The sequence below is a fragment of the Sus scrofa genome, chromosome 18 (genome assembly GCF_054392235.1).
Source record: "Sus scrofa isolate SSC_HxYL_T2T_F1_AM1 chromosome 18, Sscrofa_HxYL_maternal_Yorkshire_Landrace_v2.0, whole genome shotgun sequence".
Classification (NCBI taxonomy): domain Eukaryota; kingdom Metazoa; phylum Chordata; class Mammalia; order Artiodactyla; family Suidae; genus Sus; species Sus scrofa.
In genome coordinates, this window is record NC_139400.1 from 61,252,822 (window position 1) to 61,278,439 (window position 25,618).

Genomic DNA, 25,618 nt, shown 5'->3' on the forward strand with positions numbered 1-25,618 from the left:
CCTCTTGGCCATCATTCTTCAGCTCTGCTCTCTTTTCTGCTTGGCCTCTTTCCTTAGAGCTGGCTCACCTCTAACTTGCAGATTCTATGACAGGTTCCTGCATCCTTTCAAGCCATTGCCTCCTGCCTGATCATCAGATGACTATTGTGTGGTCAAGGGTGCATGCTGCCAGTTGGGCCACAGATTCTCAGACCATAGCCCAGACCTACTAAATCATAAGCTCCAGGGAGCTTGAAGTGTTACCCCAAGTAATTCTACTTATGCTTGAACTGTGCTTGAAGTGTTACCCCAAGTAATTCTACTTATGCTGCCTTTGAGGACATCTGTACTAGGCTCTTAGGGTCTGTAGACAGAAACTGTTGTTGACAAGCGTGGCAAGCATGTTTTCACCATCTGGCACAGAGCACGCACGGGAGTTGCCATACAGAGGGCTGGGTTCCGGAGCGGGGAGGTGGGCGTGGACAATCGTAGGTACAATATATGGTGCTGGCAAACTGTGCGTGTGCACATGTGTGTGTGTCTGTGTGTGATCTCAACACCATTTGACTTAACTTTGGCTCTGGAATAGAGCCTTGATTTTGCTTGGACAGTGCTCACCAGAAGTGAGCATTAAACATCAAAGTCACCGCCTGAGGCTTACCGGAAGAGACACACAGGAGACAGAGACTCACACAGGGTTACAGGCAGGGTTCTCCTCTCTGGTTTTCTTTGCTGCAATCAGTAATGGGGTGAGCAGCCGGAACTGTGCTATTTGCATGTTCTCCCTCTCCCTGTGTGGTTGCATGAACATGAGCTAAAGGCACACATTACCCACCACACATCCACTGTGAACACAAATAAATATTTGTTGGGTAGATAATGGAGCTGCCCATGGCAGGGAAGTTTCTATAATAAAGAAAAATAGCTGTCCTCTAGATGGTACTTTTCAGGCACCAAGTCCTGTTCCAAACACTTTCCATATAATACTCAATTAAACCTTGGATTTTAAAAAAGGGTGTCTCATTGGACAGAAGCACAGGCACAAAGAGATGATGAGACTGAAGATCCCAGAGGCTGGGACTGAGGCGGGGGCTGAACCCTCACAGCCAGTTCCAGAATCTGGGTTCCAGAATTTGGCCACCTCCCTCTTGGCTCCCTGAACACATATTCCAGGGGATTCCAGGGCATTTAGGAAAAGTCCTCCCCAGCCAGTCGTAAGCACTGTGTGCACGGTGAGGCCAAACAATAGGCAAATGTGAGAGTTTGAAACAGAGAAAGTTTAATGCTGGGCCAAGCAAGACGATTGCCCCCCCCACCCTGAATTCCTCCAAGGGTTTCAGCAAAGCATTTTTAAAGGCAAGGTGGGCCCTGGTTTGTTCTGCAAATTTTTATCTCTGTAAGAGTGGAAAAGTGCTACGTCCTTAAAGGTCAGAGTCTGGATAATGGGCTGTCCTGTGAATTTCAGGCTCTAGGCAACATTCTTAACTCAAACAAAAGCAAGAGAAGACAAAGATTAAAGCAAAAGAGACAGATCCAACATGGAGTCAGATTTGTTCTTCCCTATTACACACGTGGCTGGACTCCTGAATCGAGTCAATCTGGAGGACTGGGTACAAACATTTCTGGAGGCAGAAGTCAACTCATACACTAAGGCATGTTTCCTCAAGCATGTTTTGAGTCCGTGGGAAATTGGTGGTTGGCTAGATTGAGATAACTCTCTTTTCATTTGAAAGCCACACACACGAAAAACCCCCATAGTTGAGACTTAGTTCGCTTTCTCCTGCGCTTTATATTACATTGAATTCACAAGAAATTTTGATATTACAAATCATTGCATATTTTATAGCTAAATAAATACCCAAATTGCAGGCCTTACTGGTGTCATCAGGGTTGGGTATAAACATGAGACGGTTTAGTGGAATTATTAAAATACCTGCCTGTATTTCAAGATTACAGAAATTTTTCTTAAATAAAGTAGTACCTGTAACTTATATAGCATTAAATTATGTCATAATCATTCTGCAACACACACAAAATTTGAGGACATTCCACTGATAATGATGGATAGTTTCAATAATTTGTACCTTTTCTTACCAAACTACAGAGTCCGTTTTGCTTGTTAAAATGCATAGTGATTTACAATAGTCAAAACTGCATTTGGCAGCAAGTTATGTTGAAGACAAGATAGGTAGGAAATATTTTCTTGATTAGATAACGGTTGGTTGAAATTCCTTCCAGCTTTTGCGAAACAAAAGTTAGCAGTTGAAAGCATATCAGATGATGCATCAATTTTCCATAAACAGAATACTGTGCAACCTACTTTATTGAAAAACCTTTATGTGGAGCTAGATTTAATCTCTCAATTTGAGAAGCAGTGCCATGAAATAAGACATTTGCATGCAAAATCTCCAGATTTCCAATGGAAATATAAAACAAAGAAGCACTCCGTTCCCTTGGGGATGGCACCTATCTTGGCTTCGTTTTTTCTCTGATGTTCTTGCATGGTTTTATCAGTGGCTTCAGGGAAGTAAAGCAGCAGTTTGCCTGCTTAAGAACAAAGGCTTGGAGAGTCAGAAAAAAAAGAAGAAGAAGGAGAAGATAATATATTAAAAGTAGTTTCCCTACTGTTCTTTATATTTGTTACAGATTTCCTGAGGAGTAATCATTGTTTCAAATGATTTGCCTTTTAAAGATTTTAATATCTAATCTGGCAACTAAATACAACCTGACTCTATGCTTTGTTTTCTAGGGGTTTTCTGCTTTTGTTTTTGTTTTCCTAAATCGCACGTGCGAATGTTTCCTGAAGAAGGCAAGTTTTAAGTATATAAAACTGAAAAGAGCATGGACTTAAAAAACATACAGAACAGGAGTTCCCGTCATGGTGCAGTGGAAACGAATCTGACTAGGAACCATGAGGTTGTGGGTTCGGTCCCTGGCCTCACTTGGTGGATTAAGATCCAGTGTTGCCCTGAGCAGTGGTGCAGGTCGCAGACGCGGCTCGGATCCTGAGTTGCTGTGGCTCTGGTGTAGGACGGTGGCTACAGCTCTGATTCAACGCCAGATCCTTAACCCACTGAGCAAGGTCAGGGATCGAACCCGCAACCTCATGGTTCCCAGTCGGATTTGTTAACCACTGCGCCACAATGGGAACTCCTATAACCTTTAAATTTATTTGCTAGTAAAGTATTTAGCACATGATATGGGCCTGTTAAGTGAATAAACGACAAATAGGACATGGCCCCAAGGTCAAGGATGGGTGATGTAGCCGTGCATAACTGGGGTGTGTTGCAAACACGGTGCCCAGGGAGAAATACATCCTTTCCAAAACATGCACCTCACTTCAGAGGTAAAGGGACATTATGAATTATTTCACTGGGACAACAGGCATAATCTGGCATTGTTCTCTGTGAACTTAAGCATGCGCTCCCCTTCCAAAAAGAAAGAATCCAAGAGGTAGCTAAACGGCTGTGCTTTAAGACAACAAACGAACAAACAAAAAAACCCACAATGAAATGGCTAAATTTAAAATGACCAACCATACCAAATGTTGTTGAGAACATGGAGCATCTGAAACTCTCACACACTGCTAGCCACAATGAGATGCTACCAATCAGTATTTACCAAAGAGAACTGAAAGCATAAAACCCAAAGATTTGTATGGGAGTGTGCACTGGAGCTTCATTATAACAGCCAAAAAAAAAAAAAAAAAAAAAAAAAACCCAGAAACAACCCAGATCCATCAGCCGAAGAATGAACAAACAAATTATGGTATATTCACACAGGGGGATGCCACTCACCAATAGAGAAACATACCTATTGATATACACAACAATATAGATTAATCTCAGAATAATTACACTAAGGGAGAGAAGCCAGGCTAAGAAGAGAACATGTTATATGAGTCCATCTATAGAAAACTCAAGAATATACAAGTCGATCTACATATAAAGAGAAAGCGGAAACGAATCTGACTAGGAACCATGAGGTTGCGGGTTCAAGCCCTGGCCTTGCCCAGTGGGTTAAAGATCCGGCGTTGCCATGAGCTGTGGTGTAGGTCGCAGACACGGCTCGGATCCCATGTTGCTGTGGCTGTGGCATTGGCTGGCAGCTGCAGCTCCGATTAGACCCCTAGCCTGGAAACCTCCATATGCTGCAGGTGCGACCCTAAAATAAATAAACAAATGAACAAATGAATAAATAAAAGGACCACAAGGAAATTTTAGGTGGTGATGGATATGTTGGTTGACTGGTAATGGTTTCATGGGGGTATGTTTGGCAAACCTGATAGAATTTTACACTTGAAATATGTGCAGTTTTGTGCAACTCAATTAGACCACAGGAAAAGTTGGAAAACTTATAAAAAATAAATAAACATTTTGGAGGGAGGTTTGGAGTAGTTGAGCCAGGGTAGAGAAGGGGGGGGGCAAAGGGAGCCCAGAAGAAGAGAATCTGGAGCTCACAGAAGGGACCAGTACACATTCCCCCCGGTTAGGCTGGGGCTCCTGGAGAGAGGGTACCAGGAGGCTTCAGATGAATGACGCCCGACAGGCTCCTTTATCAGCTGTACTCTTCTCCAATGTAACCTCCATACTTGTACCCTGAGTCTTTAACGAGAAATGCAGTGGCCTTGGATGGGGGCTCTTTAGGGGATGAAAGGAGCTGGATCTCTCCAGGTAGATTCAGGATAATGAGAAGGGACGGCTAAAACGTGCATGGCAGAAGAAAGACTCAGGCGTCACTGGCCGCAGAAAATCAGTCTGGAATGACCCAACAAAGTAGATTTGGAGCTTGGCCTCAGGTCCCAGTACACAGGGAATGGGGGATTGGAAACAGCGTCATTTGACTCTTAAAGGCTGTTGGGGCCTGGCGGACCCCTGAGTTACGTGACTACGTCCCAGGGCGGGAGTCACATCATGCTCTCTAGAATAATTTTCAGCTGGGGTCATGGTCAGGGAGAGCAGAGTCATGGCCTTTCTGTTTCTTAGTCACCAGATTCAAAGGCAAATGGCAATTCAGGGGAAGGAGGAGCTGCTGGAAGGTGAGAGGGGAAGGCAGTTTTCAATTTTCAATGTCGGTACCCACGGTGCCCTCATGGGAAACCTGGTGGTGAGCAAGATCCATGAACCTTCTGTTCTCAGAGCAGAGAGGCCAGCGGGAATGCAGGCGTTAAATCAGGAAGAGCAAGGAGGGAAGGGAGCTCCAATGCGAATTAAAAATTACTGAGTTTAGGGGATTCCCTGGGATGTTAACAGTTAGGAGGAGATTCTAAAGATGAATAGGGCATTATGCCCCACCCCAAACCCTCAGCCCTTACAGAGCAGCCCCTCATGTTCCTAGGCAATGAGGTTTAGCCAGGCTGCTGACAGCTACCCTAGCAACAACACTTGTGCATTGGCCAAGCCGGATACTGTCCTGAATATTGCTGGGACAAAGCAACATCTCCTACTGGGGTGACCTCAGCGGTAGATTTGTCACTCTCTACCACAGGGGGCTCCTGTGTTCCCAAACTAATGAAACACCAGGCGCTTGAATATTCGAAATCAGAGCCCGCCTCCTTGGAGTTGTGGTGGCATGGGATGGCACAGAATGACCACAGATGGACATCATGGGCAATGGCCATGGACTTACCTTCAGCCTCCACACTTAGTCTTGGAATTTCACCTCCTCTTCTGCTCTTGTGTCCAGACACTCAGCCAGGAATCCCACCATCAAAAATTGTCTAGTCCTCTAAATGAGTCTACTGCCTTACTACACAGCAGGTAGGCTGTTACATTGGTGGCTCCTTCCCCCCAGTGCCCTTGCCCATATGAACTTCCTTTGCACATTGATTCTGGGTTGGCCACGTGACGTTTGACCAGTTTGACATTAACAAGAATGAGGCAAGCAGAGCTTTGATGAGTCCTTGCCCACTGGGTCTTTGCCTCTCAAACGGTTTTCTCTTGAAATCCAGCGGCCATGACCCACATAAGGAAGTTCTGGACCTTCCGTAGGGAGATGGAAGCCATACAGAGAAGAACGAAGGCTTCCTAACCCATAGTCAGTGCTAAGGCCTCAGATGTGTGAGAGAGACCTTCCAGAACCGTCTAGCCCAGCCCAGGCACAAAGATGGGTGAACCAACAGGATTGGGAGAAGCCCAGCAGAGACCACAGGAGCTCAGAAACCACCCAGCTGAGCCCTGCCAACACACAGGGCCAGGAAAGAGAATACACTGGTACTGTTTTAGACTGATAAATATGGAAGCATTTGCCTCACAACATTTATCATATAGATGTGACACTTGGGCCTTGTTTTTCCAGGCTTGTCCATACTGAGCCTTCATCAGTGCATCAGGTACAGTTCAGATTTCCCTACCCAGGTGCTGGTTCCCACGGGAGTTTCTGCTGAAAGGTCCCCACTCTAGTAAATTGTGATTCCTTACAACCGCCTGTCTGGATCTGAGTTTTGCTTTGCCCTGTGACCTCAACTCTCTGACCAGACGTAAGCAGAGTTGTTGATTCTTCAGTGTTCAGATTTTCACTTTTCCTGATGATAGAATCACAACTTCCAAGCTCTTTCCATGCCAGTTTGGAAATTGGAAATCCAAAGCTTGTTTTTTTTAATTATTTTATTTTATTTATTATAGCTTTTTAGGGCTGCACCTGCAGCATATGGAAGTTCCCAGGCTAGGGGTCAAACCGGAGCTGCAGCTTCCAGCCTACACCACAGCCACAGCAACACTGGAACCTTAACCCACTAAGTGAGGTCAGAGATCAAACCCACATCCTCAGGGATACTAGTCAGGTTCGTTACCACTGAGCCACGATGGGAACTCCCTGTTTTTTTAATTCAGAATATATCAATAAACAAAACTAAACTACTTGTTTACCATATTAATAGTCGGCATTTTTTTTTCTGCTTTTATTCTTGGAACAATATTCCCACAGTGGCTATGCCTTCTGGTGCAAGCTCTTGAGTTGATCATGGCCTTTATTGATGGCAGGTACCTCTCAACTTTCATTCTGTAAGTGAAAATTTCCCTGCCACCGGAAGCTACAGGAGAGGGTGCTCTTCTGACAGATGCAGTGTCACCCATGCTGGCAGGTGACATCTTCGAGTGGAAATGATCAAAGGGCCTCCCCCACACAACTCTCCCAACCAGAAACAGGACACCTTTGGAGGAGCAAAACAGAACTAAGTCCAGGTGGATGCTGCTCCCGCACCTTCCCCAGCTCCACGTAAGTCTACACTAAGAAGTGTGGGCAGATTCAGTCTAGCCTGTATTTTGTTTAATGGTCTCCTCTCTTCCCCCAACTGATTCCATTGATGAAAAGTAGAATCTCAGAATAACTGTAGAAATAGACGTGCTGATGACATCTATGGCTTGGAAATAAGTGGCTGAGGTGACCGCCATTGTTTTGGAAAACAGAATTGCCACAGTAACAACAGGTGCTGATCTTATAGACATGCAGATAAATACCCAGATATATTCACTAGAGTAGTACCAGCTTCTTCAAGGCATAAACCCAGAATATCAGAGGAACACAGAAGGGTGTTTCTCACATCAGGCCCACTTGGCAGTTAAGTGGGGAAGGGAAGAGGGAGGAGTCCTGCCCCGTGCCGTCAGCCAGGGAGCCAGGCGCCTTCATGCTGTGGTTCTTCCATCCCCTAGACCTGCAGACTCGGGGAGAAGAGAAAGTCGAGAATCATGCAGGAGGTTTTATGAGCCCAGCTAGCAAGTAGGACTAGAACTTGAACCTGTGGAGACAGCACCCCAAAAGGGAGGCTGGGAAATGAAGAGATAAACATTGGGTCAACTCTTTTTATACCAAGATGGCAGGGACAGACCAGTCTTTGCTTCATATTAGTGACTGTGTTTTAAAGGATTGATGTGCATGAGCCACCGATTGTCCCAGCATATACTCTTTTTTTTTAATTTTTTGTCTTTTTAGGGCTGCACCCTTGGCATATGGAAGTTCCCAGACTAGGGATCGAATCCAAGTTATAGCTGCCAGCCTACACCACAGTCACAGCAATGTGGTATCCGAGCCACATCTGTGACCTACAGTGCAGCTCACCACAACTCAGGATCCTAAACCCACCGAGCAAGGCCAGGGATCAAACCCGAGTCCTCGTGGATGCTAGTCAGGTTGGTTACCGCTGAGCCACGACAGGAACTCCCCAACATACTCGTGTGTAAACTATAACTATTCAAAACTCCCCTGAGAGAATAATTATAGCTCATATATATATGTTTGACAAGAACGCTCATCCTGAATATATTAACTTCTAAAATCAATAAGAATAAAAAAAGTAAAACTTTTTTTTAATGTTCAAAGGACAAGCAATGGCATTTCATAGAAGAAAGTAGCCAAACTGCCCCAAATCATTTCTTATCAGGGAAATCCAAATTAAAACCAAAATGAGGAGTTCCCGTCATGGCTCAGTGGCTAACGAATCCGACTAGGAACCATGAGGTTGCGGGTTCGATCCCTGGCCTCACTCAATGGGTTAAGCATATGGCATTGCCATGAGCTGTGGTGTAGGTTGCAGACGTGGCTCAGATCCCACGTTGCTGTGGCTGTGGCGTAGACTGGCAGCTACATCTCCGATTCGACCCTTAGCCTGGGAACCTCCATATGCCGCGGGAGCGGCCCTAGAAATGCCCAAAAAAAGACAAAAATAAATAAATAAATAAAACCAAAATGAGGAGCTCCCTGCAGTGCAGCGGGTGAACAGCATTGTCACTGCTGTGACATGGGTTCGATCCCCAGCCCCAGAACTTCCATATGCAATAGCTGCAGCCAAAAAAAAAGAAAGAAAAAGAAAAGAAAAATTAAACCCACCATAGAGCCATCAGAATGGCTAAAGTTTCAATCAGAATTTTCAATTCTTGTATTTTAAAAGACTGGAACTACCAGCTATTGGAGAGAACGTGGAGCAATTCGAATTCTCGTATGTGTTGGTGGGTCATAAAACATTTCAGCCACTTTGCAAAACTTTTTGGCAGTCTCTACCAAACATTGGTAATCCAGCAATTCTAGCTCAGGAATTGAGCGAATGCCAATTCCAAAAGAATTAAGAGTGTATATTCACTGAGAGCCTGTATCTGAGTTTCCATTCTTATAGCTGGGATTTTTTAAATGTCCATTAGTAAGAAAATGAGCTCATTAAATGTGATCTGGGTGGTACCTGTGCTAAAGTTTTGTGCATTTTAACTGTATGCAAATATTTTTAGACCTGAGTTTTTAAAGTCAGGTTATTTAAGAATAATTTCCATGCAGTAAAATTTCCCTTTAAGTTCCTTTCCATGAATTTTGATAAATGTATACTCCACTCTCGTCAAGCTATAGTATCTTTCCCTCACTCCCAAAAGATTCCTCATGGCTGCTTGTAGTCAGTTCCCTCCTTCTACACCCCAAGTATCCACTGATGTGATTTCTGTTCCTAAAGTTTTGTGTTTTCTAGGACGTCATATAAATGGAATCATTCTTTATGGAGTCTTTTGTGTCTGGCTTCTTTCACTGGGCATGATGCTTTTCAGATTCATTAACAATGCACATATCAGCACTTCATTCCTTTTCGTTTGGATTTAACACACTTTGTTTATCCATTCATTAGTTGATGGATATTAGAGTTGTTCCCTGACTGGGTCAATTATGAATAAAACATTTACATATAAGTGTTTCCATGGACCTATGCTTTTATTTCTCCTGGATAAATACCTAGGAGTAACATTGCTGCGTCATGAGTTAACAGGTTGCTTAACTTTATAAGCAACCGGTAACCTGGTTTCCAAAGTGGCTGCAGTGTTTTGCCTTCCCAGCAGAAACAAGGGAGAGTTTTCATTGTTCTGCCTCCTCACCCAGCACTTGGTATTGTTGGTCACCAGTGCGTTTTAACTGTATGTAAATATTTTCAGATCTGGACTTTTTAAAAGTCAGGTTATTGACGAATAATTTACATACAGTAAAATTTCCCCTTTATGTTCCATTCCACAAATTTTGACAAATATAAACACCACTACAGTCAAGACATGGTGCATTTCCATCACCCAAAAAGATACCTCATGGCCATTTGCAGTCAAAAAAAAAAATCAGTGGGCCATACATGTGTGGGTCTGCATCTGGTATTTATATTCTACCACACTGACCTATTTGTCTAGAATTTCATCAATACCTCACTACCTTGATTATTGTGATTTTATATTAAACCTTGAAATCGGCTAGTATGAATCCTCTAACTTTATTCTTCTCTTTCCATATCATTTTTGGTCATATTAGGTCCTTTGCTTTTGCATGGAAAATCAGCTTGCTTACTGATTTCTACAAAAAAATACAAAATAAAATAAAAAGGGGTTGACTGAGATTACATTGAAGCTACAGGTCAGTCTGTGATTAACCAACACTTTTGCAATATAGAGATTTACAATCCATGACCGTGACAGAGCCCCACTTTCACTTAAATCTATTTTGATATCTTCTATGAATGTTTTATAATCTTGGCATATATATCTTGCATGTATTTTGTATTAAGTATTAGATATTTTGTGTTAAATATTTTGTATAAAGTATTTTGTGTTTGCTATTATAAACGGTACTTAAATTTCTTAATTTTAATTTTTCTTTTTAGGGCCACACCCCCAGCATATGGAGGTTCCCAAGCTAGGGGTCCAGTTGGAGCTACAGCTGCTGGCCTATGCCACAGTCACAGCAAATACAGGATCCAAGCCGTGTCTGCAACTGACACCACAGCTCACGGCAACACCAGATACTTAACCCACTGAGTGAGGCCAGGGATTGAACCTGCCATCTCGTGGTTCCTAGTCGGATTCGTTTCCACTGTGCCACAACAAGAACTCCTACTTTTAATTTTTAAAACAGTTTTTAAACTGTTCCCATTGTGGCTCAGCAGTTAACAAACCCAGCTAGCATCCATGGGGACATAGGTTTGATCCCTGGCCTTACTCAGTGGGTTGAAGAGCTGGTGCTGCCATGAGCTGTGGTGTAGGTCACAGATGGGGCTCAGATCTAGCTTTGCTATGGTTGTGGTGTAGGCCAGCATCTACAGCTTCGATTGGACGCCTAGCCTGGGAACTTCCATAGCTGCAGGTGCAGCCCTAAAAAGACAAAAAAAAAAAAAAAAAAGGAAGGCTTTTTAATGTTGAGTTTGTATCCTATGATCTTGCTAGATTTACCTATTAATTCTAGGAAACTTTTTTGGAAATGTTTCAGGATTTTCTTAGTCAGTTTGAACTGCTATAACAAAGTACCATAGACTAGGTGGCATATAAACTGTGAGAAATTTATTTCTCACAATTCTGGAGGCTGGAAGTCATTGTCAGGTTCTTGTACAAGCCCACTTCTGGGGTTGCAAACTGCTGACACCTCATATTCTCACATGATAGGAAGAGAGTCAGCTAGTCCTCTAGATTCTTTTTATTTGGACACTGATCCTATTCATTAGGCCTGCACATTCATGACTTAATTACCTTCCAAAGGCGCTATCTCTATACACTGTCACGTTTGGATTAGAGTTTGAACATATGAATTTGGGGGAGACCCAAGCATTCAGTCCATTGCAACTATGTGGACCACCATTTGTCTACAAATAAAGACAGATTAAATTCTTCCTTTCCGATCAGTATACTCCCAACCCCCCTTCTTCTCTTATTGCATTGGCTAGTTACTCCACTAAAAAGGTTGAATTGGAGTGGTAAGAGCAGACAGCTTTACAGTCCTGGAATGAAAGCATTCAATCTTTCATTAAGGTCAAATAATTAGAATTTTCAGCTACAAGTTTTTTCCTACATGCCTTTCATCGGATCCAGGGACATTCTTGTTTATTCCCAATTTGCTAAGAGTTTTATCATGAATGGATCTTAAAGTCTGTAAAATGTCTTTTGTTCATTTATTGAGATGATCATATGGCTTTTCTCTTTTAGTCTGTTAATACAGTGAATTATATCCCTTGGTTTTCTAATGCTGAGCCTCGCACATCAGGGATCCCCAGCTTGTTGCTTAAGCTTAAGCTAAAAAGCCTATGCATGATTACCAGGAAGATGATATTCAAATTAGTTAGAACACATAATCAGTTATGATTAGTTAGGACTTAGGACCCATCCTTCAAGTTTCCGTCCTTCATCAAGTATTTATCGAGATCTACTCTTCCTCTGAACCAGGTGATGAGGAAGGTCTGTACTCGGTCTTCTAACGAGATTGTCCTGACAATCAGTTTTTAGTTATAGGAACTTCAGTAAGTCATTTTGCTCTTCAAAGCCTCATTTTTAAAGTCCATCAAACAAACACAGTAATTACATTTGCCTTATCCTACAGTCCCGCAGCGTTCATTTCTCTCAGATCTATTCTCATGGAGCCATTCTACAAAAGTCTTCCTTAACCAGCCATAAATTTAGGCTCTCCACTCTCACTCCCTTCCTGCCACTTTTTCTCCATGACACTTGGAATATGAATTCCTACTTTCTGAGCCCCTCCAGTACAATTTAAGCTCCACAAGTTCAAAGTCTTCTGCTTTTAGCACTGGTTCTTAAAGCCTAGAAGTATCCCCGATATGGAGATATGATCAAAATATATAAACTAAATGAGATTGTACATGTAAAGCAAATAAGCCTCATCCAACCCAAGGTAGATGTCCAGGAAAATTAACTATTAATGTAAAAATTTATCCTTCATTGTGCTTTCTCATCTATGTTCCAATCATGAGTTGCCAGGTCCCAGCAGATGGCACACTCAAACAGGATTTTGAGGAGAATCATGAACAGATTCTTTAGAAAAGGTGTCTTGACGTGAAGAAGTTTGAGGGGAAACTTACAGAGGAAAGTGGTGCCCAGGAACTAGGAACATCACTTGTCACGGTCGGTCTGGGGGCAGGGAGAGGGAGGGGTGATGCAATGCAGAGAGAGCAGGGGTAGCTTTGGTGGAGAGATACCATCATAGGGCAAATAAATATGGTCCTCCAGGATCGCCCCTCTCCAACCATTAGCTGAGTCCCAAACCGGAGGGCGGGGGAAGCCCAGGGAGGCACTCCATGGGTCAACCTCTCCAGGGGCAAAGCAGGGCAGAGAGGTGCAGAAGAGGTCTGAAGGGGATATGGAAACTGGCCGGCACCCATAACACTCGAACCAACTGCATGAGTTTAAGTTCTCAACAACCGGGAAATTTTACAAAGTGCTACCCTTCTCGGTAACCTGCCAGAAACATTTTTTGCCCAATCCTTCCCCTCCTTGACCTAGCTCCAGAAGGGTTGCTTGGCTGGATGCATGCCTTGGGTGAAAGTGCTTTGTTTCTCTAAGATTCTAAGGGGACTACGTTCAAACATACCGTTGTGGCGCTCCCAGGCAATTTCTCGATTCTGTTCTCCTGATCGGTGTCTCCTGCCATACAAAATAAAAGAGAGTTGTGAAGCCGGCAGCCCCTTATGTTTGTGCTGTGGTTCAATGTCTGTGCATTGTTAAGCAGCTGCCACAATTTCCCCCAGAGGTTGCTACATTTCAGAGCTGGATGAGGTAATGGGGCTACTTAGCCCGAGTTAAGCTTGTAAAAGTGCTTTGGGAATCTTTGGAATGAAAAGAACTGTGCATACCCGAAGAGTTTGTTATTAATTACACAATATATGCCCAGGGTTTGGAAAAGATCTTTGCCTGGGTGTCTCCCACTAGTAAGGATGACTCCTTTTTTGCATAGACGAGATTAATCTGACAACTGAAATGCAGTAAAATAAACTCTCAGCAGTGATTAGAGGTGGAAAAACTTGAGATCATTCCCTTGCCTACAAGATGGCAAAATACTGATCAGTGTTCCATCATCCAGACTGGAGGGTGTGATGGCAGTAATACGTAGGGATTCATTTATGGGGAGTTTCTTTGAGGTGTCAGATAATGTTCTTGGAATGGTGGCTGGATCGTGACAAGGGTGCTTGTAAGGCAAGGCTGGTTACAGAGCCATTTGCCTGCAAACAAGATGCAACCCATTCCACTGTCTGGGTTACATCTTGGAACATGATCAGACATGACTCAATCTATCCAGTGGACCGAGCGGGGCCTGAAGACAGGAGGGGCTGGGGCTTTAATACCAGATCTTCCCCTCCTGGAGGGGGACAGGTGGTGGGCAGCTTAACCCAGTTACTGATGGCTTGGAGGAAGTCCAGCCCAGCAGGCAGAGTTTAGTTTCCAAGAGAGAGGCAAGAGGCCAGGCCAACAGTCAATCTCAAAGGGTCCACCAGGAAGTAGCCTCCTGGGATAGAGCAGGGCAACCAGGAACGGCAGATACCTGGAAATCCAAGTGGGCAGGGGTCCCCACGGAGGGCCTCTGGCAAGGGGCTCAGGCGCAGATTTTCACTCTACAGAAGGAACTAGTAGATATAAGACAGGGGCTTGGGTAGGAAGCAGGAAATCCACGGACAACTTGGTGCAGAAAAGAGGCCCCATCCAGCCATGAATTCCTATATACTGTGCATTGGGGACGGCAGTCTGGTTGGAAGGGGAAGTTTGAGGCTGTGTTTACATAGAACCTGCATTCGCATTGTGGCATAGCGGGTTAAGGATCCAACATAGTATCCATGAGGATATGGGTTCGATCCTTGGCCTCACTCGGTGGGTTAAGGACCCAAGCTTCCTCGTAGGTCGCAGATGGGACTCAGATCTGGTGTTGCCATGGCTGTGGCGTAGGCTGGCAGCGGCAGCACCAAATCAACCTGGGAACATCCCTATGCCACAGGTTTGGCCCTAAAAAGAAAAATTAAATCATAAAGTTGAGATAGTAACCATTTTCCATGTCACAGAATGTAGTAATTTATGGAAGAAAGGGGACTAGAGCCCAACTCACCCACACACACTCACTCATACGCACACGCAGATAAACACACACACACACAGACAACCTCCATGCACTCCTAGTAGCCCAGAGCCAGTCGTCAGAATTGAAGTCCAAAATTAGGACAGGTAAGGGGGCAGCAAGATTGAGGTTGGGACCTCATTCAGCTCCCCCGAGCACCAGGTGGTGCCTGAAAGACGCATCCGAACACCTCGCTGTGATTCTGACACTCAGTCCCAATGGTCCTTCTCACCCGCATGCACAACGCAAGTGACAGGCTTGTAGAATTATCATCTCTGCAGTGTTCCCTGAGCCCCACCCAGTAAGTGATGGATAAATATCTGGAAGTAGATACTTGATGAATGATGAATTCAAGACTCTTCACACCCAGCACATCCATCTACCTCCTCTGTTTATACTTTCCCAGTAACTAATGTCTAACATGTTGATTGGCTGAGGACTTCAGGCCAAGTGGCTTGTCCTGTTGGCTTCTTGAACTTCATTCAAGTTGGGGGTGGGGGGTGGCTCCAGAACACCTAAGCAAATTTGTTTTGTTTTGTTTTGTTTTGTTTGTCTTTTTGCCGTTTCTAGGGCCACACCTGCAACATACGGAGGTTCCCAGGCTAGGGATCAAATCAGAGCTGAAGCCGCCGGCCTACACCTGAGCCACAGCAACGCGGGATCTGAGGTGTGTCTGCAACCTACACCACAGCTCACGGCAACGCCAGATCCTTAACCCACTGAGCAAGGCCAGGGATCATACCCGCAACCTCATGGTTCTTAGTCGGATTCATTAACCACTGGGCCACAACGGGAACTCCGCAAATTTGTTTTTATCAGTCTCTTTTTTCACAGGTTGGACCAGTTTCGTGCACAAGAGTTTTGGCTGAATATCCAAACACTGAGCCTCAAGAAGTTAGAAACCTCCAGCTTCCACCACAGAACTGATTTTTAGTGCCAATGGCCACTGGCATCAACTTAAACAGAATCTTACCGACATCCAGTAGGACACACCAGGACAGCCCCAAACCCTGGACTCTGCTGGGCCTTAAGATTACCTGTAAATCTGGTGGTAAAGAGAGGTGCCCGGGTCCACCCGCAGAGATCCGAGGTTTTAGATTTGGGGTGGGATCTGGGCACTGAACCGGGGGCAGGAATGCAATCAGTCAAGATCCGAACGTCAGCCACTTGGGAGTGAAAGAGATTTCCTGGAGTGCCAAGACGATGGATTCTTCCCCACGAAGCAATGAAGAGAATTCAGATTCAGGAAGCACAGGTCTTTCCCACTGTTCTCTTTTCAATGCGCAGGACTGGACCGCCCACTACCCCACTGCATATTCCCTGCCCTTTTCTCCGCCCTCTGCAAACCCAGCAAGCAGGATGTGATTAATGGCATCTGCCGCCTTGGCAGAGGCACCCCTCAACAGCAGCCCTAAACAAGGAGCCTCTGGCCCTGTGCTGTGTGCGGATTTCAGGGATCTGTCCTGAGTGTCAACTAAATTCATCTTGACCTTGGAACAGATGTTTCCACTTAATTTTTTCAGAGCCATAGATGGTAATCAACTTACAGCAAATCTTTGTCTCGAATACAGCCACCTGGCTTCCCAGAGCAAAACCGGCAGCATTTCAGCCAGTCTCCGGATGGAAAAGTTTGAGGAAAGCAGAGAAATGGAATGCTTCATAAATGCCAGGCATTGTAGGTGCACAGAAAGAAAAAATGATTTAGATCAGAAAGATTGCAAGATACATTCTATCATCAAGGACCTTGGAGGCCGAGCAGGCTTTGCCCGTCAGGATCCCCTGAGGAGAGAAAGCTCGGACATCTATATTCCTCAGACTTTAACGGGCACACAGGCCAACTGGGTTCTCCTTAAGATGCACATGCAGATTCAGGGGGGGGTTCTGAGACTTCGCATTTCTAAAAGTTTCCCAGATAAGGCGGATGCTGCAGGCCCAACAGCCACAATTTGGGTTACGATGCCCAGTGGCCATAGGCTTCAGAGCCAAGTTCAGCAGCCAAATTGTCAGTTTGAGTGAATTATCTGCCAAAGGCCACGATGGCTTTACAGCCAAAGAGGAACCTGACCTTTATCCGGAGAGCCAAGAAACCAAGTCCTTCTTATCCACTGAAATGGGAAGTAATTTTGCATCCCCTCCCTGCTTCTCGTCCTGATGAGAGTCCTGGAGAGCCTGTCCTGTGAGTTAAGTACAGGTGATGTTAAGATGATTTCACCTTTGGAGTAAAAATTGAGCCGGTTTCTTAGGCAATGTTTAATGCAAGCTTTCACAATTTGTTTTTGTTTTGTTTTGTTTTGTTCCGGAGAGATGTTGGATTTTGGAGGGTGTGTGGTTTCAACATCACTTTCATCCTTTGGACATGAGTGACGAGTGACGAGGAGCAGGGTGAGGGCTCCTCTCAGTGACTCCACCATATCCAGTCATCGGGTCTCCTGGTGACAAATGGTGGCTGGCTCCGCTCCAGGCTGCTGCCACTAGTCCACGTGGGGATTGGATTTCTAACTGGGACTCATTACAACAACTGTGGTGAAACAACTGAGCCACAGGCCAGTGAATGCAACAAATAAGGATAACCCATTCAGTCAAGAAGGGACCTCAAACCGCGGGGCTGAAAATGCAATGTTTCACTCCATGCAAATATGACACAGAGTCACCCAACCCAGGCCCTAAAGGACAGAACCATAGCCCCCGGTTTGCTATACCTGTCTGAGCCTTCCCTCCTCCCACTCTGGCAGCTCACACAGCTGGCCACATCCCCCCTTATTTGGTACTTTTGTAAGTCAAAACTTAATATATATTGGTTGAACTTTTTTTTTCAAGGGCCACATCCACGGTATATGAAGTTCCCAGGCGAGGGATCAAATTGCAGCTGCAGCTGCTGGCCTATGCCACAGCCACAGCAGCGCCAGGTCTGAGCCCCATCTGGCACCTACAGGACAGCTCACGGCAATGCCGGATCCTTAACCCACTGAACGAGGCCAGGGATCAAACCCGCATCCTCATGGATACCTCAGGTTTGTTACCACTGTGCCACAGTGGGAACTCCTGAACAATTTGTTTTATTATAGTCATAAAGAGGAAAAGTGATTCTTTCCAAAGATAATATCTTACTACGATTTATCAATGGAATATGGAATTTATCAGACACAAGCTGACAAAGCCTACCATGCCACCCATCCCCCTGCTTTAGGCATGTCTAATACTTACAGAATCCTCATTACTAAGCTCTCTTGTGCTATTTATAATAAGCATTAGAGGAACAAATTCTATATTCTTCATAAAGAATGTCATTTACAGCGAAGAGCATTTGCGGAAAGGAAATTCTTCTGCCACCCGATTCTAGTTCTTGGCACTGAGAGTTTTCAAAGAAAAGGCAACAAAGGGTCCAAAGGCAACCACCATGAATCCTGCTTCCAACACCTGTTAGTGGACATCTTTCTTAGCACATCCTTTACATGTCCTCGAACAGAACGACAAAACCGCTGCCCGGTTTCACAAGCAAGCAGCACTAATGAGCAAAGCCACCGAGCTCCTGGCACTCCGTTTCTCGGCATTCCTTTTTCACCAATGTAAATAAAATCTGGTTTCTAAAAAAAAAAAAAAAAAAAAAAAAAATGTTTATATTAAACGTATCAGCTTGCATATTCAAAAAAAGTTATGGAGACAAGTTCTGCTCAGTATGGCAGCCACCAGCCACACGAGGTATGTTCACATATATCTACATTAATTCAAAACAGGTTATATTAAAAGTTGACTTCTTCGATCACATTGGCCACTTTTCAAGTGCTCAATATGAAGGGCTGGTCACTATTGCACATTAGCACACACAGAGGACATATCCACCATCAGAAGAACGTTTTGTTGGACAGAGTCGGTCCAAAAGGAGGCATGCAGGAGAGTAGCTGCCACAGGCATCCCAGAGAATGTGCGGTAGTTCCCTCTAGAAACTGAGAGTGGAGGGCAGTGGAAAAGCGGTTCTCTAATTGACATGCTTATGGGCTTCGGCTACTTCGGGGAGTGTTATTTGTTTCCTTTTTTTTTTTTAACATGAAAACCCTGAAGTGTTGTTAGGAATCTAACTATTAATTAAATGTGCTTTGGAGCCACCTCAGGTCAATGTGTCCTGTTTCTTTGCGTGCATTTAGGAATCAATCTCTCTTTTTTTTTTTTTGTCCTTTTGCCATTTCTTGGGCCGCTCCCTCGGCATATGGAGGTTCCCAGGCTAGGGGTCGAATCGGAGCTGTAGCCACCGGCCTACGCCTGAGCCACAGCAACTCGGGATCTGAGCCGCATCTGCAACCTACACCACAGCTCAGGGCAACGCCAGATCGTTAACCCACTGCGCAAGGCCAGGGATCAAACCCGCAACCTCATGGTTCCTAGTCGGATTCGTTAACCACTGCACCACGACGGGAACTCCTAGGAATCAAGTTCTTTTAAGTTGAGATGGAGTGTGCCCACATGAGCGCTGCTGCAAGATCAAAGCAGAATCAGTCTCACTTTTTTCCCCCCATTTCTATTCTATGGATAAAGGAATGAAGGAACGGAAGCTTGGAGCTGAAGTTCTAAGCTGGGTCGAATTTAATTTGACCCGCATTTACTGAACTTCTGCTGGGACCTGGCCCTGGGAGTCAGAACATAAGGATGAATGTGACCGTCAAGGCGCTTACAGTGTCGAGGGAAGACAGGTCTATAAACAGATTCTTCCAGTCGGGGTGGGTGTGATGAGGGAGGTAAGTGCAGTAAGTGACTTAGGAATCCAAGAAGGGGCGTTAGCCGTAGAGAACAGACTTGTGGTTGCCAATGGGGGACGGGGAGGGAGCGGGGTGGCTGGGGAGTTTGGGGTTAGTAGATGCAAACTATGACATTTAGAATGGATAAGCAATGAGGTCCTACTGCGTAGCACAGGGAACTATATCCGGGCTCCTGTGACAGGCCACGATGGAAGATAACGTGAGAAAGGGAGTGTACGTCTATGTCTGACTGGGTCCACTTTGCTATACAGCAGAGACTGGCACAACATTGTAAATCAACTATATTCAGAGTTCCCGTCGTGGTACAGTGGAAATGAATCCATCTAGGAACCATGAGATTGCAGGTTCGATCCCTGGCCTCGCTCAGTGGGTTAAGGATCCAGCGTTGCCCTGAGCTGTGGTGTAGTTCACACACTTGGATCCTGTGTTGCTGTGGCTGTGGTGTAGGCCAGCAGCTGTAGCTCTGATTTGACCCCTAGCCTGGAAACCTCCATATGCCGCAAGTACAGCCCTAAAAAAAAAAAAAGCAAAAGTAAATCAACTCTACTTCAATTTTTTTTTTTTTAATGACTAAAGAAGAAGAAAAAGAAGAAGAGGAAGAAGGGTCTTACCACCCCGAGGATCAGCAGACTCACAGTTCAACTGACTTAGAGAAGGATGAGTATCTATTAATAAAGAAAAGAAGGGATTTGAGGAAGGAGCAGAAATCCGTGCGTGGAAAATGATACGAGCAAAGAAAGGAAGGGGCTTAAATTGGGGGGGGGGGTTGAGGGGAGCCGTCCCCAGACAGGGTGGCCCCAGTGGGACCGGCCACTCTTTAGCTAAAGGCTTATTATGCTTGGCAGGACTCGGGAAGGGAAGGACACTGCACTCTTGGTGAGAACAGCATGAGCTGAACTGTCCAAGGCCCTGGGTCTGAATCCCAGCTCCTTTTCTTCCAGCTAATTGAATATGTGAGCCACCTAGCTAGTGCCCGCCTCCTTTCTCTCTGTGCAAAATTCCCAGTGACACCCAGCTGGCAGGACCGGATGAGGATCAAGCAGGGTAAGGTGCTCAGAGCACAGCCATGGCTGGCTCCGATGCCCTGTGCTGCCCTGTCACTTTCCTCTTTTATCCCAATTTACTGCTTAATAAGGAGTTTCATTCCTGGGACTCGGCGAAGAGGTAGAACCGTGATAATGCATCCGCAGCGTCATTGCCCTGAGATTCCTGTGTTCGCAGACAGTGCCAAGGGCAGTCACAGAACCTGTCTCCCAACCTCTCCCTGGAGGAAGCTCTCTTTTCCCCCTTTGGTAGCAGGGAAAGAGGAGGCTTGGCGTGGTAGAGCAACTTTCCTCAGCTCCCCCACCCACCCGGAAGCTCCTGGTCTTGCCGGGACGTCTGCCTGGCCCGCAAGCCTGCCTGCTGACCCGCACTTTCGCTTCTCCAAGCGGAGCAGTTCAGCATCGTTTTGACGCAGCGGAGGGTCCACTTTTCAGAAGAGATGTTGCAAAGAGTTTGAACAACAAAGAATCATCATTCGCAATCGATCCCAGCTTCCTGAAGGACCGCACCCAAGACTGTCTCAAAAGAGCACAAAGTTTCCCTTCGGGTAGTATATTCTGCACCACCTCATTCTTCCCCAAGCCGCCAAGGGGAGCCCGATTTGGACCTTGACCCTGGAGAGCCGTGCTCTGACGAGCCTGAGCAGACAGCCGGCCGCCCCGTCCAGCCTCTCCCGGGCTCCAGGTGGCTGCGAAGCAAACTCTAGGAGTCAATGCCCCTCCAGAGCCTGGACCCCAGCAGCTCCAATTCTGATCAAGGAGGAATTCAAATAACAAAAATTGAAAGGGCAACGGCCAGCAGTTTCTCCATTAGGTAGGAGGCAACACAGCTACGTCTTCCCACCGCCAAAGCCCAGCCCCAGCGCAGATCCAGGCTGCGCCAAGGAGCCACCGGGGCTGGAGCCCTGAGAGATCCATGCCCCTCTGAGTCCCGTGCTGAGGCCACCCTCCCCGGGGCCGCCCTTTCCGGGCACCTCCGTGAAGCCCTCTGCTTCTGGCCAGCTTCTTGGTTCAAGAAGCAGGAGAGACAATTTTTTTTTTCTTGGGCCGCTCCAGTGGCATATAGAGGTTCCCAGGCTAGGGGTCGAATGGGAACTGTAGCCACCAGCCTACGCCAGAGCCACAGCAACGTGAGATCCGAGCCGCATCTGCAACCTACACCACAGCTCACGGCAATGCCGGATCCTTAACCCAATGAGCAAGGCCAGGGACCAAACCCGCAACCTCATGGTTCCTAGTCAGATTTGTCAACCACTGCGCCATGATGGGAACTCCAGGAGAGACATTTTTAATCCGTTCCCAGACTCCTTTGAACTCCAACAGGAGTCCCTCCAGGTGCGCTTCACATTGCAAGTGGAAGCCGCGGAGAGAGGGGGTCTGAGCTCACCCGAACCAGAGTGGCAGAGGCCGGGTCTGCACGTGCGCCTCCGCCAGGCCCCAGCCCCGTCTTGCAGCCGCAGACCTCAGATGCAGGGAGCCCGGGCTCCTCCCGAGGGTCACCCAGGAACTCTGCCGGGGCACCACCGGGCAGCAAGAGGTCGATCTTTCCATATACCTCAGTGCGTATATGCCAATCCCAAAGCCTCAGCTGGGGGGGGCGGGGAGATGTACGAAGCATTTTAACAACAAGCCTTCGCAAAAACCTTGCAAGGCAGGTGGCATCATTGCCACCGTACAAATGAGTACACCGAAGCTCAGAAGAGGTAAAGAAGCCACCCCAACTATGCAGCCCTCTGTGGCAGCCGGGGTGGGGGCCGAGGCAGGGGGAAGCAAGGGCCGCAGAGCAGAGAGCTGGGTTGAGAGGAAAGGATGTTTGTGCGTTGGCTCGAGGTGACATCTGTGCCGTTAGCCCCTCTGTCCACGGATCTTAATTTCCTCCGGGCGGCAGGTCTCCCCATCATCAGAATGGGATTTAGGGCTCTGCCCGTGAAGGCCACCTCGCTCTTTAATTGCTCACCTCTCTCCCCTCCGTGCAAGGTGTCGACTCTTAATGGTGAAGCCCTCACATCCATCTGCTATTGCAGGCAGCATATGTCCCAAGAAGTGTGCAGCCTGTGTGGTGCATGTGTGCCCGTGGGTTAAAACACAGCCTCTGTTTAATGAGAGGCCCCCAGTGCAGGCAGTGTATGGGACACTCTGGAAATCACATTTTAAATGCTGGGAGACGCTAAAGAGAACATATCCCTTTAGAAGAAATAATGAGGCCTTTGTCTAATTGCACATTTATCACAGGATTTTATCTCAGTCTGACAACCAGCAAAAAGGAACAAGTGGCAATTGATTTAGCCTTGTTCCCCTACAACTCTAGCCAGGATGTGCTTCTAATGAAGCCAAGACTTTCTGGGCTGGAGAATTTACTGGTCTAGAAGGTAACCGAATGTTCTATCACCTCCTCTAATTGAAGAGTCATAAAAATGTCACAAACGGTGTCAATTACCCATTGATGGGTTGCTTTCCTCCTATATACCTTTTAAGACATCAAGTGGCTCTGGAAACTACTCTAGGCTGCTTTTCTTCCCCAGCGCCCCTACCCCCGGTTATATTTCTTTCAGAAGGAACAAGAGACACGGTGTCCCTCGTTGCTGTCTGGTCAATAAATATCCATCAGCATCCATGACTTAGGTTGGATCCAGACACTCAATCACAGAATGGGGGGAGGGAAAGTCAAAATAACTGCAGAAAGTGAGTGTTGGTTAATTATGATCAGAAAGTCAATAAAGTCATCCGATGGCAGATTTAGGGGAACTCATTAGAGAGTGGAATTCAATTGCGGACAGAGCAAGCTTCTACAGCTCTGAAACCAGCCCATTTCACTAAGGCCCTCAAATGGGAGGAGGGAAATGCCTCCGGGGCCTGAGTCCCCCCCCCACCCCACCCCCCCCAGCCTCAGCAGCCTCCCATTGGAGCATCTGTAAAGCATTTGCAGGAATAAGTCAAGAAGCAAGGAAAGAATAAGATATCCAGGTATCCGGCACAAGCTGCTTCCTTATTTCACAGAAGGAAATCCCACTTTAAAAAGAGCGAGCCAGCCAGCCTTAAGGACCGTGAGGATCTCAGCGGACGCAGTGGCCACCGTCTTTGGCTCGGCCAGCGTCGGGCATCGTAAAGTCACAGGCACGAGGGAGAAAGCTGGGGCCTTTTGTGTGTGTGACCATTTGAGTGTGGCTATTAATGAGACCCCGACTCGTGTTTGGCTGCAGTGGATGGTGGAGAAACCTCCTTGTGAGCCATGTAGAATATATTTGTTTAAGTGTGGAATTCCTTGGAACTTAAATCTCCCAAAGCCAAGCCGTAAAACAAGCAGTGTTTATCTTTGGTCTCGTACTGCCAGAATCCTCTCCTTTTGGGGGCCCTCTGCTCCCTGCACTTTTGTCCTCGTTGCTCAGGATCCTGCCCCTTAGTTTCTTAAAACTTGCCATCGATCTTTAAGGGATCACATCTTGTGACACCTTGCTAGGCCACGGGGGAGTGAAGATGAGCAAAACTCTTGGCTTTGTCTCCCAGGAGCTGTTACTATCATTGGAGAAACAAGAGGTACACATAGGCCAAACATCCTTCCTACCCTCTCTGAACCACTCCTTAAAAGAAAAGTGTCCTGTTCTCCCAATTTATTAGACAAGGTGATCCGATTGGAGGCTCCACAAATTGGAAACTAAACACAGACCTCCAGATTCCCATACTTAAAAAAAAAAAAAAAAGTGCCATGAAATCGGAGCATCTCCTAAAACTATCAGGCCCAGTAAAGGGCAGAGCTGCAAGGAGGTGAGTCACAACAGTACGGAGTTCCCCTTGCAGCTCAGCAGAAATGAACCTGACTAGTATCCATGAAGACGTGGGTTCGACCCCTGGCCCTGCTCAGTAGGTTAAGGATCTGGCATTGCTGCGAGCTGTGGTGTAGGTCACAGATGCAGCTCGGATCTGGTGTTGTTGTGGCTGTGGTGTAGGCCGGCAGCTGCAGCTCCTATTTGAGCTCTAGCCTGGGAACCTCCACATGCCGAGGGTAAGGCCCGAAAAAGACAAAAACAAACAAACAAAAAGATTAGACCAATACATTCGGACTACTGGGTGTGCTCTGTGCATCCATTCCTGTTGTCTGCCTTAAAACATGGGAATACAGAGCCGGCATCACATCTTTCTCCGAAAACAGGGCCTTCCTCACTAGGCAGAGATGTCACAAATCAAGAAGAACTAGATGGGCCCCCACATGGGGGCAAAAATAGTCAGAAAGAAGAAACACATACCCATTAAAGGAGCCACGAATTCGTGTTTATTAATGCTTGAGTACAAATTAAATAACCTGGGTGTCATCTTCCCTCTCTCCTAGCGACCAAAATGGGTGAGGGTTGGTGAGAAAAGGGACTTTGCTGCTGAGTGCTCGCCGTCTTCTTACAGAGCAATTTTCTGATCGGTAATCATAAAAACGTCCCTGCCTTGGGCCTGGTAATTCTCCTTCCAAGCATGTGTCCTTAGCAACGAGGCCAAGATGCATCTGAGGCTCTGAACACAAAGGCATTTTGCTGCCCCCCGCCCCCCCCCCAGCAAGGCTGTCTCACCCTCACCGGGGCTGGGCTGCCAGGAAGCCTCCTGCACCAGCGTCCCCCCCAGGGGGGCAGCTTACACTTTTCAAACACGTTGAAGGAATCCAGATGTGCTCCTGACCTCCCGATGGTCTAACCTCCTGTCGGCGGCGGTGGCTCCTTGAACCGAAGGGCTATTAGCAGGTTTCTGCCTGTGTCTCTGCCGCTTACTCTGTCTGCGCACCGCCCCACTTCCGCCGAGGGTGAGTCATGAGCTGGCCTTTTCTTTCCATTCGTCGTCCGGCGCCTTGGAGATGCGGTGTCCGTCCCAGCCGTGCGCAGCGCCAGCGCGGGGGGCAGGCTTTTCCCTCTGGTGTTCCCGTCTGTGGGTCATTGGAATGGGATCTGGGAGGAGGGGAATGAGACCCTCGTGCTGGCATCGCCTCCTTACTCAGACGCCCTGGTTGCTTCTCTGCAACAAAAGGGAATTCGAGGCAGA

The 25,618-nt window shown here is 46.5% G+C and overlaps 1 long non-coding RNA gene across 1 annotated transcript; it reads right to left on the reverse strand.

The window, feature by feature from the left end:
• Positions 1-1,235: 1,235 nt before the first annotated feature.
• LOC110257553 (uncharacterized) lies at positions 1,236-25,361 on the reverse strand. The gene is made up of 4 exons (XR_014834022.1): positions 25,221-25,361; positions 15,846-18,392; positions 13,297-13,349; positions 1,236-2,540 (listed from the first exon to the last, which is right to left on the reverse strand). It is a non-coding gene; the product is annotated as an uncharacterized LOC110257553 (long non-coding RNA).
• Between the last annotated feature and the right edge of the window lie 257 nt (positions 25,362-25,618).